The sequence below is a fragment of the Mastigoproctus giganteus genome, chromosome 4 (genome assembly GCF_048544385.1).
Source record: "Mastigoproctus giganteus isolate SK-2022 chromosome 4, ASM4854438v1, whole genome shotgun sequence".
Lineage (NCBI taxonomy): Eukaryota > Metazoa > Arthropoda > Arachnida > Uropygi > Thelyphonidae > Mastigoproctus > Mastigoproctus giganteus.
The window spans coordinates 222,199,351-222,218,306 of NC_143578.1; positions in this window are offsets into that span (position 1 = coordinate 222,199,351).

The following is an 18,956-nucleotide window of genomic DNA, read 5'->3' on the forward strand; positions in this document are numbered from 1 at the left end:
TTCACCGAGCGTGGGAAAATTGCTCAAGTCGGCGTGGGAAACGTTTTAATGCTGTTTTGCTATTCATTTTCAAGTTATCGACTCCATCAAATGAAACGATTTCGTTAAATATGTCAAAAATGTAATCTGTAAAAGAGCGTTATAGTGATCTGTGACAGCGTTATAGTCAGATACGGGTTATAATATAAGAACAGCGTTATAGCGAATCAGCGTAAAGCGAACCGCGTTATAACGGGGGCCTGCTGTATTACAATGATGTTTTCTCAATTAATACATTTTTTAAACCGTTAAGTTTGTGTCACAAAAATGAGTTTTATTAAGGTAAGCTTCAAATGAAAATTTTCTTCCATAATTCTGCCCATGTGTTTATACTTATCTGAAGTACCTCGTAATGAGTTTAATGAACAGAATATTGAGCAATTAGAAATCCCCAGGTTTAAAAATGTTTTCCATAGGCAGAGTAAAATATTTATAAATTCTGAAATAGTACTTAAAAATCATCTTAAACTTATGTATGTGTATCTTTTCATTTTTATTTGAGTAGTTAATATTTCACACCATTAGGTCATTTTCCCTTCTAAGTAGTTTTCCCTCGTAAAGAGTTCTTAACCACTCCCTTGGGAAAACTTCTTAACAGGGTTCTACTATATATAACTGCTTTTATATGTATGCTAATGAGCCACCAAAAGTTAAGTTTCAATCAACTTTCATTATTTTTTTTATTCAAACATTCCAACTTTACATTTATTTAAACAACCTACTTCCACAACACTAGGTAAAAGTTTATTCTAACAATCAATTACATTCTGGCCTTTGGCCAGAAAGTAATTAATGCAATTGATTAATTATAATACAGATGGGAAAGGATGTTACGTGTTTGCATTCCATTAAGATTATTACTATATTTAATACCACTCACATACCACATGAAATTAATAATATAGGTTTTTTAAGCTATTTGCCTAAACTACTATATATTAATTAAGGTCACATTTCAGGTATCTCACTGACACAAATCATCAGATCATGCTACTGACAGACTCCTCTTGCCAATGTTTCCAGAAATGCAGATAAGGTTTCTCGGAGCATTGGCAAGACGAGTCTCTCGGCAGCATGGACTGATTATGGTTATAGGAAAGATGCCTGAAACGCCACCTAAATGTGTAGAAGTTTAGGCAAATAGCTTCATAAACTATATTATTAATTTCATGGGGAATACGAGTGGTATTAAAAACAGTAATAATCTTAATTGTAACTGATTAAAGTAATTAAAATATAGATCCACAGCTCCATAACTATTAAATAGTTATGGAACTAAGGTTGTCTGAAGTTTAAAATATAGCTAAGCCGTTTCATGAAAAAAATAAAATAAAAATAATAAAAAATAAGCAGAAACACGCATGCATGTTTTCTCAGCCTGGTCTGTGCTTGTTAACAGGAGAAATTGCTTCTACGGGGATGGGATACAAAGGGTGCAAGAATATTTGGTAATGTTATCGAGTCAGTGTTAGATGGGTTGAAAAACAGCTAAGCTTGGGTGCAATTCAAAGACTAATAGATTAACAGTTTGATTTTGATGGCTTATCAAACAGTAAGTCAAACCGATTTTATGGTTTATCAAATGACACTTATCAGAGGATTAACAGTTTGATTTTGATTTTTATGGTGCAAGGGCGACTATGGTTAGATAGTCACCTTAGATAGTCGCTCTTTTTAACAGTAGCCGCATGCATTAGTGAAAATGATTCTTGCACTGCTTTTATATCGAGCAGAGGCCTGGAAAGCAAGGTGCCTCAAGATTTCAAGGACTGCTGGGAGTTTGTTTGGTTTGGTTTGGTTTAAAATTTTTATGGTGCATTAGCTGCTGGGAGTTATCATGGAACAAGAAAATACATGGGCTGTGTTAGGATAACTAAGAGTTGTTGTTGTTTGGTTTTTAGGAGCATTAGAAACTAAGGCCATATTGCTCCGGGGATATGCGGTGGTCATTCTCTGACCTTTCCGCATCCTCCATATTTGGTGGTTATGGGCTCGAACCTCGGTCTAATCAAGAAGCGTATGCTACACACTGCTGCTCCTGCCCACCTGGCTACGGAGGCAGCTAACTAAGAGTAAGAACAGGTGCATGTATATTTGCATGTAGATCAAATCTAGGAGAATAGAAAATAAATTTGCTGAATTTGAGATGCTGGTGAAGACACTGAATGAGGATATTGTCGGGATATCAGAGATGTGGTGTCTCACAGAGATAAGGAATGCAGAATTGGAATTTAGGAATTGGAAAAAAAAAGAGTAGGAGCGTGTTATAGGCCTAATGACTTTGATGTGTAGAATGAACAACTATACAGAGAAATAGAGTGGGCCAGTAAATCAGATTATCTTATAATGGGGGATTTTAACTTCCCAGATATTAACTTTAAACTTCTGGGTTGGTCACTTGCATATTAGCAAGGCTTTTGTGGATTTATCGGGTGATTGTTTTCTTCAGCAGCATATTCGAGAGGGAAATAGAGGGAGTAATACTCTTGATCTGATTAGTAGCAGTGATTCTTCATGCATTAAGAACCTGCAGATAAAGGAATCACTAGGTGGTAGTGACCACAGTATGCCGATGTGGGATTCACTTAAAGATGTAATTACCATCGGGGGTAAAGGGAAGGATGTTTGCTTTTGTAAAGGTGGCTAAAGTGGTCTCAGACAGGTTTTAAATTCTATACAATGGGATATATTGATGATGTTACCAACAGCAAATTCTAAATGGAAAGCATAAGGAAGTAATCTTGAAAGCTACTAGGCTTTTCATGCAAACCTGTTAAAGGCACACTGTTAAATTTAGGACAAAATGGATAAACTAATGAGACTCGTGAATGCATGGGATGCAAATAAATGATCAAGTGATACAGAAGACTATGGTAGATATAAGCTAGTCTGTAATCAAATCACAAAGGAGGTTAGGCAAGCGAAGGCAGATTATGAGAAATCTTTGGCAGAGGATGCAAAGATAAACAGCAAATACTTCATGACTTATGCAAATTCTAGAAGGAAGGGGATGAATTAGATTAGTCCACTTGATATCAACAGTTTGATTGTTGATGAATGACAAAGTCTGTGGGGAAGTGGAGGCCAGTAGCTTATCTAACTCTAGCAGGGAGCTAAATGATTTTGTAATAATTGAGAGGAAAATGGAGGAGAAATTGTTAAAAGTGAATTTGACAAAAAAGTACAAATTTGAGCAGTATGGCATTAAGGGCAAATTGCTGCTATGGATAAAGGGATGGTTGAGTGGGGGAAGAAAGAGAGTGGTAATCAATGGACACTGTTCTTTGTGGACTAATGTTATTAGTGGAGTCCCCCATAGTTTGGTGTTGGGCCCAGTGTTCTTTTCTGTATTTATCAATGATATTAAATGAAGATATATCAGGTTAATGTGTAAGTTTGCAGACAATATGGAGGTTGGTAGGGTTGTTAATGACAGTAATGATAGTATACTACTACTAAAGTTGAGCAGATGGGCTGAGAGGTGGCAACTGAAGTTTAACATTGACAAATGTAAAGTACTAAATGTGGGTAACAGTAACTCCAGAGTAATGTACCAACTGTGTGATATTACACTAAGGGTAGTAGAGAATGAAAAGGGCCTAGGGAGAATTGTCTAGTCAGATATGAAGTTTTTTGAGCAGTGCAGACAGGCTGCAAGAGTAGCTAATGGAGTCTTGTCAATGATATATAGGAATTTTGCTAGAATGGATAAGGAGGTAATTATCCCCTTGTATAAAGCAATTGTCAGGCCACTACTTGAGTGCTGCATACAGGTGTGGAGGCTTCTTTTTAGGCAGGATGTAGAGCTGCTGGAACGTGTACAGAGAAGGGCAATGAGATTGGTGAGTGGAAAAAAGGGTTGCTCTTACAAAAAAAGACTTAAATTCTGCAAATCTCAGTGTCTGTACACTAGGCACTTACAAGGTCATCTAATTGAGGTGTATAAAGCCTTGAATGGTTTAAGAAAGCTCAATGCTGATGGGATTCTTCTTCTTGCTCAACTTACTCACCTGAGGGACATAAATTCAAATCGAGGAAAGATAATTGTACAATAGATGTGTGGAAATTTGCCTTTAGCAAGTGGGTGGTTGATAGTTGGAACAAACTTCCATCTGCCATAGTGTAGGTCGAACTTAAAAAAGTTCAAGGCAGAACTTGAAAAGCATTCGGAGTGAATGGATGGGTGAAATGGGAAGTTATTTTTTTCTTTTTGGCTAATGCTATAAGCTTTTTTTTTTGCATTATATGCCTCTACTTATGGTAATGCTAATGTAAAATGTTTATTAATGGAATATATGTGTCTGTTTATTCTCATTTAGTTTTTATTATTATTATTTTTTTACCATTGAAAACTTTACTGCCATAGCTCCACAAGCTGAAATTGAGCATATATTTATCTAATTTTTGTTTTTCATTTTTCAGGTTCTGAATTAATCCTGAAAATATGGCCCACATGCTATGAAACAGCTTGTATATATAGTAGTAGTGGCAAATGAAGGAAGATTCTATAGCACAAGTCAACAAAAAAACTACACACTTTGCCCATCCATACTTTCCAAGAATTCATCTAGTTCTTCCTTCAGACCATCCAATTCTAAGAAGCCTGTTCCAAAAATCAACCAACTGCTGGCTAAAAGTGAACTTCTGCATATTTAACTTGCAACCATCCCTCCTCATATTGAATTTATGCCCCCTCATGAGTATAGTCTCAGCAAGAGGAAGAATGCCATTAACATTCAACTTACACAATAAGCACCTCAATCTGCAGAACTGGAGCCTTTCTAGATGAGAGCACCCTTTTGTTCTCTTTACCAATCTGGTTGCGCTTGGTTCCAGCAGCTCAACATTCTTCCCAAAGCGAGGCTTCTAGATCTGTATACAGTACTCACGATGCAATATAACCATGGCATTATACAAAGGGATAATCACCTCCTTATCACTGATAACAAAGTTTCCATATATCATTGACAAAATCCCATGAACTGTCCTGGTAACATGTCTGTACTGCTCAGAGAATTTCATATCTGACTAAACTATTACCCCCAAGTCTTTTTCATTTTGCACTACCCTGAGTATAATACCACACAGTTGATAAGTTAGTCTGGGATTACTGCTACCCATATGCATTACCTTGTATTTGTCAACGTTAAACATCAACTGCCATTTCTCAGCCATTGACCCAATTTTCTTATGTCTTGTTACAATCACTCACCCTGCTTCCTGTTGTTAACTGCTGCAAACCTTTGTATCCTGTTGTTAACAGCTGCAAACTTAGACATTAAGCCTGATATACCTTCATCAATACCATTAATAAATATTAAAAATAACAATGGGCCAATGACTGAACCATGGGGAACACCACTAATAATATTAGTCCACAAAGAATAGTATCCATTGATAAACACTGTCTTCTTCTATTTAACCATACCTTTATCCATACAGTAACCGGCCTCAATGTACAAACTGCATCAATGTGGACCTCAATGCCACATTGCTCCAGTTTGTACAGCAGTCTTTTAAGTGCAACTGTATCAAAAGCCTTCATGAAATGCAAGTATGTGATATCAAAATTATCTTTTACATCCAATTCCTTGGTCACTTTATCATAGTAACCTATCAGATTGGTTAAACAAGACTGCCTTTTAACAAATACATGCTGTGGCTGCAGTATAATTGCTTTCATCTCTAGATAATACTGCATTACTTCTTTAACCACTGCATCCATTAATTTCCCTGGAACAGAAGTCAAACTAACAGGTCTGTAATTACTTGTGTCACTCTTTGTCCTCCTTTGTGAATTGGGGTCACATTTGCACATCTCCAGTCCATGGGTACCACCCCTGAGTCCAAGGAAGCTCTCATAATTATGACTAAAGGTTTGCTTACTTCCTTTGGTGCCTCCTTTAAGATAGATCCCATCCACCACAGGTGCCTTTCTTATGTTTATTTTCAACAATTTCCCCTCCACTTTGTTTTCAGTTATTACAAAATCATTTAGCTCACAGCCACAGTTCAATACATGCAACCTCCAAACCTCCAATCATCGAAACATCTATGGGCATTGAGAGGGCAATTAGCAAATTACCTGAACACATTGCCAATCAAATTCGTGTTAAAGCTGTTGGCATACTGGGCCAGGCAAAAACGGTTGCTCCAAATCTTACCCCGAAACAGAAGAAAGCACTAGAAGAACTTAAACGGGATGAAGATATTATAATCCTACCAGCAGAGCAGACAAAGGCAGATCAACGGTGGTATTAAGCAAGGAAGATTACCACAAGAAAGTGTCAGACTTATTAGGTGATAGTGGTACTTATAAGATTATCCATAGAAACCCTTTGGCTAGCTTAGAACAGCGTGTAAATAAGATGCTACTTTCCTGGCTAAAAATGGAAAAGATTCCAAAGGACAAGTATTGGTCCATGCATGCAACAGGGTGTCGGCTGCCCAGATTTTATGGGTTACCTAAGACGCACAAGGAGAATGTTCCATTACGGCCCATAGTTTCCTTCATTGGTAGCCCTACGTATGCTCTATCTACATATCTGGCGCAGCTGATTTCTCCGGTTGTGGGTCGGTCCGCACTGGTTATTGGAGATAGTGTGGAATTTGTGAACTTTGTAAGGAATCAAGATATTGGAGAGGACGAGATGATGATGATGTCATTGGATGTCATATCATTATTCACGTGTATCCCCATAGCACATGGGGTAGAATGTGTGAAGTTGGCTTTACAGAAGGAATTTAATACCTTAAGTGCTAGATCCCACCTAAACATAGAAGATATATGTTGTGCTGTTGAATTATGTCTTTCCAGTACAACCTTGGTTTTCCAAGGAGTGATGTATAAACAGGTTCATGGCACAGCCATGGGTTCTCCAATCAGCGCCATTGTTGCAAATCTGGCTATGGAGGAACTAGAGAACAGGGTTTTTGTGAGATTGGAGTTCCCTATGCGTAAGTGGAAACGATATGTTGATGACACGTTTACTATTGTAAAGAAGGGGAGAGAGAGGAAGATGTGGTCTCGTTTCTCAATGGTTTTTCCCCCTTTATAAAATTCACCTTGGAAGTAGAAATAGATGGCACCCTCCCATTTCTGGACATTATGGTATATAGGGAAGGCCCCAGACTTAGAACTACAGTTTATAGGAAACCAATGTGTAGGGGCCAGTACACACATTATAGGATGGCACAGACTGCCCAACATAAAAATAGTGTGGCCAGAGCCACACTATTTTTATGGAAAGGAAATTAGGCAAATAATGACGGATCTTATGAGGTGCAGTTACCCCCCAGAGGGTCATTGATAAATACAATAGAGAGGAAGAGCCCAATCGGGTATTTCCGCCTGTACCGCTTACCACAGTGTATGTTCCCTACTATCCGGGCCTGTCGGATCACATTGCGAGAATGCTTCGCGACTTTCAGACACGCTGTGTGCAGCTCCCGGGCCGGAGGTTGCACACAGTAGTGTCACAGGTCAAAGACCCCATTACTAGGGATTCTAATAGTGGGGTCGTATATGAGATCACATGCCCGGATTGTGGGGAATGTTACGTGGGAGAGACAGGACGGCGTCTCAAGGACCATCTGGGGGAACATTCAAGAGCGATACGGACCGCAGAGCTCAATAAATCCACCATTGCCGAGAACTATTGGGAAAAACAACACCAGATCTCCTCCGACAATGCTGTCATCCTTGACCAGGCGCATAGATTCTGGGATCGCAAGTGGCTGTAAAGTCTGTGGATTGGATCCTCTGGCAACAATAGCATGAACAGAGACAGGGGAGTTAGGCTTCACCCCCTTTTTGAGGCGGTGGTTTTTGCCAGAGATAAACGTTTTAGTTTTCCACGTCCCCAGACCACTTCCGGTTCTGGTACAAGTGAAAGGATTACCGAGTATGCGCCTGGTCATCCACGTGTGCCGGGAACCTGGTACTTAAGGATGTGTCGCTTAAGTATTCATTATTGCTGAGGAAGGAGGTAGACACCTCCGAAAGCTTTAATAGTGTTTTTATCGATTTTAAATTTGTTGTAAATTAGTTTTTTGTAAATAATCATATTTTTTGCAAATATTATTTTACAGTCTTTTGTATCATTTTATTTTATTATTAAATCAGTTATAAACGGTTGGTGTATATGTTTAAATTTGTGGTAACTCCTCATGTGTAAATGTAGATGCAAAATACTCATTTAGTTTGTTAGCTACCTGAGCAGGATCATCAACAGTTAAACCATTATTATCAAGTGGACCAATCTGATTCATCCCCTTCATTCTAGAGTTTACATAAGTAAAGAACTCTTTGCTGTTTTTCTTTGCATCCCTTGCCAAGGATTTCTGATAACCTGCCTACCCTCCTTTGTGACTTGATTACAGACCAGCTTATATCTACCATAGGCTTCTGTGTTATCTATTAGTTTATATGTATCCCATGCATTTTTATTTTCTGCCACATGTCTTATTAGCTCATCTCACATCCATTTAGGCCTAAACCTTGAACAATATTTCTTAGGCCTAGTAGCCTATAAGATTAATTCCTTGAATGCTTCCCATTTAGAATTTGCTGTTGGTAGCATCATCAGTTGGTCCCACTGCATAGAATTTAAAAACTGTCTCAGACCACCATAGTCACCTTTACAAAAGCAAAAACCCTTCCCTTTACCCCTGATGGTAGTTACCTCTTTGAGTAAATCCCATATTAGCACACTGTGATCAATGCCACCTAGTGGTTTCTTTATCTGCAGATTCTTAATGCATGAAGAATCACTACTGATAATCAAGTCAATTGTGTTACTCCCTCTAGTTGTCTGCTGCCTACTCTAAATTTTGCTTTCCCAGTGCTTATGTCACACCAAACTGACTCAATACTACACTGTCCACCCATGTCAGCTGGCTGAACTTCCTTAGATTTTATGTGGCTCTTACCCAATAACATAACCCCTCCTCCCTTCCTATCCTGTCTCTCCTTCCTGTACACATGGTACTCCCCAAATTCCAATTCTGCATTCTTTATCTGTGTGACACAACATCTCTGATATCCCAACAATATCTGCCTTTGATGTTTTGACCAACAACCAACTCATCAAATTTATTTACCAAACTCCTAGCATTGGTGTACAAACAAGTATACATGCACTTGATCTTATTCTTAGCTACCCTAACACAGCCCATGTATTTGCTTGTTCCACAATGACTCCCAGCAGTCTCTGAAATCTCCTGCACCTTGTTTTCCAGGTACTGCTCATTCCAATAAAAGCAGCACAAGAATCACTTTCACCTATGTTAATCTATTAGTCCATGTATCCCCCCCCCCCAAGCTAGCAGTTTTCCAACCCACATAAACACTGTCATTAGCATCAGCAAATCAAAACTATCACAATTTTTTTTCTAAATCCTTATACTCACATTGTGCATCTTGGGCTCGATATCATCATCATCAATCTTCCTAAAAAAAAAAAAGCATTTAATTTAATAAATAAATTTTTTTTGAATAAATAAACTTGTTTTATAAAAAGCATTAATGGTTTCCAGTGAACAGACACATTAAAAAAAAGAAATATCCATAATGAATAACATAGGATGTTTCAAAACACAATCTGACATTTTACTCAAGTTAATGTTTGATCTGGATTGTTAGTTTGCCAAACTGTAAACTCGTTACATGGCTCCTGCTACAAAACAGACGTTTAATTTAACTAAAATTTAATTTATAATAGGGGAATGTATCATTTTGATAACTGTTATACTAACCCTTCATGTCAGCACACCACTTGTTTGGAGAGGTCTGAATTTTATTCTTGTTGGGGATGAGCACTTCTTAAAGAACTCAACCTTTGGGTGGGGAGAGGAGGGTTGTAGCTAGACCAATCACAAGGCAGTGTGAGTAGGGTTCTACTCTTAAGTTATTTCAAGTATATCAGCCTCATGTAAAAGTGTGTGTGTGTGTGTGTTTGTGTGTGCGGTCGCATGAGCATGTATTTGAATAAGTTCAAATTACCTTGTATAAGGCAATGTTCAGGCCACACCTTGAGTACTGACTACATCTCTGGAGGCCTCATTTTAGGAAGGATATAGAGTTCCTGGAACAAGCAACTCTACATTGAAGGGTAACAAGATTGGCAAAGGGAACAAAATGATGCTCTTACAAAGAAATGCATAAGTTCTGGAAATTGCAGCGTCTGGAGACCAGGCACCTGCAAGGCGATCTGATTGAGGTGTATAAGGTCTTGAATGGTTTGAGCAGGCTCAATGCTGATGGGAGTCTTCCTCCTGCTCAGATTACGAAACTGAGGGGGCGTAAACTCATATTGTGAAAAGAAACAATTGTAGAATAGATGTGCATAAATTTGCCTTTGTATTTGATTGCTGGAACAAACTTCCATCTGTTGTGGTAGCTGACAGCTTAAATAAATTCAAGGAAAAATTGGACAAACTTTTGGAGTGAAGGATGGGTGAAATGGTCTGTGTGTGCTTTGAATGATGTTGTATAAGTTTGCTTTTTTGCATCATATACCTCTACTAATGCTAAATTGCGCCATTGGAGACTAGGCACCTGTGAGGTGATCTGATTGAGGTGTAAAAGGCTTTAAATGGTTTGAGCAAGCTCAATGCCGATGGAATTCTTCTTCTTACTCAGATTAAGCACTTGAGGGAGTATAAATTCAAATTGAAGAAAGAGGGTAGCAGAATATATGTGCAGAAATTTGCCTTTAGCCAGCAAGTGGTTGATTATTGAAACAAACTTCCATCTTTTGTTGTGGAAATTGATAGCTTAAATAAATTCAATTAATAACTGGACAAACCTTTGGAGCAGATGAAGAAGTGAAATGGGGTGGTTTTATTTTTTTATTTTTTTGACTGATGCTGTATAAGTTTGTTTTCTTGCATCATATGCCACTACTAATGCTAATATCTATAGCATACATAACAATAAAACAACATTATAAACAAATCACACAATAAGGGAATAACAACAATATATACAGAAATGAAGTTACTGTAGAGTTGTTAAAATTGGGAGGAAGAGACATAACATAAAAACTGGCAAGTCTCTTCACAAAGTGCATTAGAAAAGGTGTGATGCCTAAGCAGTGGAACAATGCAATCATAGTTTTGCTGCATAAGAAAGGAGATAAATCAGAAATTGGAAATTACAGATCAATTAGCTTGTTATCCCACATCAACAAGTTGTTCACAAGGGTCATTACTAACAGATTAGAAAGAATACTTGATGAGAATCAACCGAAAGAGCAAGCTGGCTTTAGGACAGGATTCTCAACTATGGATCACCTTCACGTAATATCACAGCTAATGGAGAAAGCAAATGAATATAAAACACCATTATGCCTGGCATTTGTGGATTATGAAAAGGCATTTGACTCCATACAGCATAAGGCAATGTTTCGGGCACTGGAAAGACAAGACATAGATACTCCATATATTATGATTTTGAAGAAAATATATGAGAGTGCTACCTCCTTTATCAGACTAGACAAAGACAGTAGGAAATTTAAAATTGAGAAAGGAGTTCGACAAGGAGACAATATCTCCAAAGCTGTTTATTACTGCTGCTCTTGAGGAAGCTTTAAGAAAATTAGACTGGTCACAGAAAGGAGTCAATGTGAACAGAGAGTACCTAAACCATTTACGATTTGCAGATGACATTGTGGTCATAAGCCACGATCCCAAAGAATTAGAGGAAAATCTTAATCAGTTATGCACAGCTAGTAACGATTTTGGACTAAAGATGAATATGGCTAAAACAAAAGTAATGATGAACAAGTATGCCACAGAAAGGGAAATAATGATTGAAGGAGCAGTAACTGAAAAGGTGGAGTCATATACTTATCTGGGACAAGTTATTAGCTGTAATAATGATAAATGGCTGGAAGTCAAGAGAAGAATAAATTTTGGATGGATAGCATTCAGGAAATATAGTCACATACTGAAGAGCAATATCCCAGTTTGCCTGAAACGTAAAATAATGAACCAATGTATACTCCCCACCATGACTTATGGAAGTGAAACTTGGGCACTCATCAAAAGAATAGAAGAGAAGCTGAGAACTATACAGCGAAGAATGGAACGAATCATATTGGGAAATATGATAAGAAACTGTTAGATAAGAAGAGAAACACATGGATTAGGCAGCAAACTTAAGTAAAGGACATTCTTATCAAAAATAAAGAACTAAAATGGTCTTGGGCAGGATACATAACTCGAAGACACGATGACAGATGGACTAAGAAAATAACAGAATGGTATCCAAGAGGAGCTAGAAGAAAACCTGGAAGACAAAGGCGGAGATGGATAGATAAAATTCATGAGTTTTTGGATAGTAAATGGATGGCCAGTGCTCAAAACAGAAGGAACTGGAAAGTTGCTGGAGAGGCCTTCATCCTGCAGTGGATTGAAAATGGCTGATGATGATGATACAGAAATGGTAGAAATATGTATAGTAAAAACCAAGTACTAACAGTATACATATAGGCAGTGACTTTCATAAGGGATTATATAAATAAGTACTGGTTGTATTAGTATGATGCACTAAACTCAACAAGTCTAGTGCATTTAACCATAAATATAGAATACATAAATACTACTAAAAATCGGCTTGCTGACACAAATGAATGGTGGTGTTAGCATGCTGGCTAATTAATTAATAACAGATAAAGTGCAGGATGGTGCTTGTTTGTTATGTTTGTTATTTGGTTTTTAGGAACATTAGCAACTAAGGCCATATTGCTCCGGGATATGCGGTGGTCATTCCCTGACCTTTCCGCATCTTCCGTATTTGGTGGTGACGGGCTCGAACCCCGGTCTAATCAAGAAGCGTGTGCTATGCACTGCTGCTCCTTCCCACCTGGCTACGGAGGCGCCACAGGATGGTGCAATATAATCTTGAGGAGCAGAATGAAGGTGTAAGGTTTTGGTGGTTGTTCATCCTTTCAGGCATATTGACATATGAGATTTACTTAAAGACATAATTACCATCAGGGGTAAAGGAAAGGGTTTTTTCTTCCATAAAGGTGAGTACAGTGGTCTCAGACAGTTTTTAAATTCTGTACAGTGGGATCATCTGATGACGTTACCAACAGCAAATTCTAAGTGGGAAGCATTCAAGGAATTAATCATGGAAGCTACTAAATGTTTCATACATATTTAGAAATATTGTTCAAGGTTTAGGCCTAAATGGTTATCAAATGAACTAATGAGACTCGTGACAGAGAAGAAAAATGCATGGGATGCATATAAATTATCAGGCGACATAGAAGCCCATAACAGACATAAGCTAGTCTGTAATAAAGTCACAAAGGAGGTGGTGGTAGTAGTGGCATATGATGCAAGAAAGCTAGTGTATGAGCTTATGCAGCATCAGCCAAAAAAAAAAATAAAAATAAAAATCACACCATTCCCTCCAAATGCCTGTCCAGTTCCTCCTTAAATTTACTCAACCTATCAACTTCCACAACGACAGATGGAAGTTTGTTCCAGCAATTAACCACCTGCTGGCTAAAGGCAAATTTCTGCACATCTATTTTACATCTGTCCTTTCTTAATTTTAATTTATGCCCCCTTAGGTTCGTAATCTGGACAAGTGGAAGGATCCCATCAGAATTCAGCGTGCTCAACCCATTCGAGGCCTAATATACCTCAATCAGATCACTGCGCAGGTGCCTAGTCTCCAGCCACTGCAATTTGCAGAACTTAAACCTCTCTTGGTAAGAGGAACCCTTCATTCCCCTCACCAATCTTGTTGCCCTTCTCTGTACACGCTCAAGCAAATCTACATCCTTCCTAAAATGAGGCCTCCAGACCTGTACGCAGTACACAAGGTGTGGCCTGACCATTGCCTTATACAGAGGGACAATCACCTCCTTTTCCCTGCTAGCAAAATTCCTATATATCATTGACAAAACCCCATGACCTGCCCTGGCAGCCTGTCTGCATTGCTCAGAAAACTTCATATCTGACTACACAATTACTCCCAGGTGTTTTTCATTTTCTACCACCTTACATGTAGTACCACACAGTTGGTACGTTTCTCTGGGGTTACTTCTACCCATATGCGGTACTTTGCATTTGTCAAGGTTAAACTGCAGTTGCCACTTCTTAGCCCATCTGCCCAAATTATCAACACGAGGTTAGGCAGACGAAGGCAGATTACGAGAAATCTTTGGCAAAGGATGCTAAGAAAAATAGCAAGGATTTCTTTACTTATATAAACTCTAAAAGGAAGGGGATGAAACTGATTGGTCCACTTGATATCGATGGTTCGACTGTTGATGATCCTGCTCAGATAGCAAACAAACTAAATGAGTATTTTGCATCTACATTCACACATGAGGAGTTATTAAGGTTTGAAAATCCCCATGGACTGGAGATGTGCAAATGTGTCCCCAATTCACAAAGGGGGATCAAAGGGTGACACGAGTAATTACAGACCAGTTAGTTTAACTTCTGTTCCGGATAAAATAATGGAGTCACTGTTTAAAGATGCATTGCAGGATCATATAGACAAGACTGCAGCAATAATTAAGAAACAGAATGGGTTTCTTAAGGGGAAAGTCTTGTCTGACAAATTTGATAGGATATTATGATGTTGTTACAGAGGAACTGGATGCAAAAAATAATTTTGATATCATATACTGTACTTGGATTTCAGGAAAGCTTTTGACACTGTTGCGCATGGAAGACTATTGTACAAATTGGAGCAGAATGGTATTAAGGGTAAGTTGCTACAATGGATAAAAGGATGGTTGAGTGGGAGAAGACAGAGGGTGGTAATCAATGGGTGCTGCTCTTTATGGACTAATGTTATTAGTGAGTTGTCCCACAGGATTCGGTGTTGGGTCCACTGTTGATTTGTCTATTTATCAATGATATTGATGAAGGTATATCAGGCTTAATGTTGAAGTTTGCAAATGATACAAAGGTTGGCAGGGTTGTTAATGACAGTAATGCAAGTGTGATACTGCAACAGGGTCTAGAAAATTTGGGCGGATGGGCTGAGAAGTGGCAACTGAAGTTTAACCTTGACAAATGCAAAGTACTGCATATGGGTAGAAGTAACCCCAGAGAAACGTACCAACTGTGTGGTACTACACTTAAGGTGATAGAAAATGAAAAAGACCTGGGAGTAATTGTGCAGTCAGATATGAAGTTTTCTGAGCAATGCAGACAGGCTGCCAGGGCAAGTCATGGGGTTTTGTTAACGATATATAGGAATTTTGCTAGCAGGGAAAAGGAGGTGATTGTCCCTCTGTATAAGGCAATGGCAGGCCATGCCTTGATTATTGTGTACAGGTCTGATGGCCTCATTTTAGGAAGGATGTAGATTTGCTTGACCATGTACAGAAGGGGACAACAAGATTGGTGAAGGGATACTCTTACCAAGAGAGGCTTAAGTTCTGCAAATTGCATTGGCTGGAGACTAGGCACCTGCGCGGTGATCTGACTGAGGTGTATAAGGCCTTGAATGGGTTGAGCACGCTAAATTCTGAAGTGATTCTTCCACTTTTTCAGATTACGAACCTAAGGGGGGCATAAGTTCAAATTAAGGAAAGACAGATGTAGAATAGATGTGCGGAAATTTGCCTTTAGCCAGCGGGCGGTTAATTGCTGGAACAAACTTCCATCTGTCGTTGTGAACGTTGATAGGTTAAATAACTTTAAGGAGGAACTGGACAAACATTTAGAAGTTGGTTGTGTGAATTTTTTTTTTTTTTGGCTGATGCTGCATAAGCTCATTCACTTGCTTTCTTGCTTCACATGCCACTACTACTACTACATGTGAAAAATACGTATTGTCTTCACCATATATGTCCCTCCACGTACCAACTCAGCTCCCAATAGTAAGATTTTCAAAAAATTTTATATTTGGCACTTTTAGAAAGATTTGTTAAGACAACCCAAATTTCGTTAAAACTGGACAAATAAAATCTGATAATTATTATTTCCTTTTTTCACATGTATGACATAAATTATCAGTATAATACGAATATAATATATTGTTTTGATAAAATTTCTGTTTTGGTAGCTGTGTATTTTTGGTGGCATCTGTGTCATTATCATTATTAGCCATATGGTGCAAGGAAGCTGAGGCTTTTGCAGCACCAAGCAAAAAAAAAAAAAAAAAAATCTGAGTTACCCTGAGAGAGAGAATAAATCATCAAGAAAGAGAAGAATGATGATATCCAGCTAAGGATCCTGGATGTGCCATGCCATCTGAATATATGAAGATGAATGAAAGAAGGAAAGACGACAAATGAGTGAGCAATTGCTGTGTCCTGTTATTGTTCAGTATCCCTCTGCACATTTATGAAAAAAGAAGAAAAAAAGGTGTTCTGCGTAAGTACAACAGGTGTGCAGATGATTTGAGAGAGCATTAAGAGTTTGTGTTGTGCTGGCAGACTTCCCATACAAGATTGCAGTGGGACAACCCACTAGGAAATCCCTGCCTTTCTGATGTCATTCTGTTTCTTCCCTGTAGTATGACAAGTCAATGTTGACACTGGCTTCAGCTTGTCTGGCTGGTGTGGGGGAAAAAAAAAAGAATGAAGACAAAGAAGGGAAAAGGAAAAGAAAGAATGATGGAAAAGGGAAACACACAGTGCAACACCCAATACAGGGCATCCTGGCCCTATGACTACATCCCCCACACTCCCACTCCCCACCTATCATCTCAGCATTTTTTGTCTGCTGGACCCTACAACCAGATACCTTTTACTTTTCTTGTCAGAACTCATCCCATGAAGGATGAGTTCCTTCCACAGGAGTGCTCCTTTATCCCGTCCTATTTTCAGGTGCACAGCCTTCCTCTCATCCACGTTGTGCTCCTAGATGTGTTCCCTCCCTTTCTCTGTCACCACTTTTCAAGTCTTCCAGATTTTTTTTTGGGGGGGGGGACTTCCCTGGCAAGCTCAAGTGCAGTCCAGGGTTCACACCATCAAGGAAATTTCCATTTGTACTGGCTGCCTCTTTGTAGTGCTGGATGGTAATGTTGGGTCCCACCATTCACACTGTGACTAAATGCTGGAGGAACAACAGACGAACATAACACAACACTACACTATGTAAAGTAGTACTAAAACTTACGCTATCTCTTGAATTTACAGAGTTGTAGCATCCCAATTTATACTATGTGGTTTGTAGGGGAAACCCATAGTGCTGTTGACAATATGCACAATACACTGGTTTGATAAAAAATTTATAATTATATACTATTTTGTTGCAATGTGCTTATTATGGCAGATGTACTGAAAGGAAAAGCTCTCAATTTAATTAATTTGCACAAGAAATTTTTTAATGAGAATTTTTTTATCAATTTATTAAATGTAAAAATTATAATTAATACTATTTTTATGATATTAATCACAACAAAAATATGAAATGTGTTATATACCAATTTTTGTTATAATCCGGAGAAAAAAATTAAAGCACATAACAGAAATATTGCTGTTATATTAATGTTCTAGATAGTATGAATCAGAGCTGTAATGCTCAATACATTCTACATTGATGATATCCTCAGAAGTGTTCTACGTACTATACTGAGGTAAACTCCTCTTATTATTTTACATATATTATGATCTGTACATAACAATTTTAGGTGCATGTTTCTATTTGTTAATTTTATTATATCAAAGAAGATCTGTGAAATACATGTTGCATTTCAATTTTTATTGTTGTTGTTTTTTGGTTTTTAGGAGCATTAGCAACTAAGGCCATACTGCTCCGGGATATGCGGTGGTCATTCCTTGACCTTTCCGCATCTTCCGTATTTGGTGGTGACGGGCTGGAACCCCGGTCTAATCAAGAAGCATGTGATATGCACTACTGCTCCTTCCCACCTGGCTACGGAGGCACCCTCAATTTTTATTAAAATACAGGAGGAAACGCAAGTATCACAAAAAATTTGAGTGAATATGTTGAAGTTAATGTGTGATGAAGTGAAAAGAATTGCTTGTATATATTATTAGTGAATTAATAACTTAGTTGGCTATTCACCTTCCATTTTGAATAATCACAGAAAGTAAAAATCTACTCAATTTACAAAAAAAAATCAGATGTGCCTGAAATATAATGTACCACATACATTACTTAACTTGTTATATACCTGCTGAGAATTGTACAGCAACCTTTTTAGCTTGCATAGATGACCCTGTAACAAGACTGGGCATCTTTGATAGCTCTGTTGACCTAGGTGAACTTGGCATCATCGGGATCCATTCTCTCAATGTCTGCCATTCTGTTGGAAATGTCCTTGATTGGCAATGTTTTTACTGTAAAGTGATTTGGCCATCCTCTAAAATCTTCTGGACCTACAGCTCTGTTACTTATTTGTCAGCTCTTCTGATCATGTGAATCAAGGAGATTTTGAACATCTTCAGATGACACTCAAGATCCAGTTCGTTAGCAAGGTCAAAAACTTTAGTACTTTGTTCCTTGGCTGTATCCTCAAAACCTCGAAAGCTGTTGGTGAATTACAGACAGGTTCTTCCAAAGACTATTCGTATTCTTAGTTTCATTTCATCTCAAGCCACTCCAGTACTTTCTTTATTGTATCATAGATGTTGCAGCTCTCTCTTTCATAATCCTTCACAGTTCTGCTATCTATGTCTATAGCTTGGATAGCTAGAGCAAATGCACTGCATAGATAGAATACATTGAAGATTTCTATAACCCCTGATCCATTGAGTGCAGTACTGGTGTAGTGTCTGGTGGCAAAAACACAACCTTGATGTTTTGCTGACCAGAGGTCCATGGGTCAGCAAGAATTTGAAAAGAGGGGAGGGGTTTGATATGGCCTGATAATAGCCCTTCAAATTACTGTACTCAAAATATGCCTTGAACATGGCAAATTTTATCCAAACCTTTGTGTCTGACATCCATATAAGTGAAAGATACCT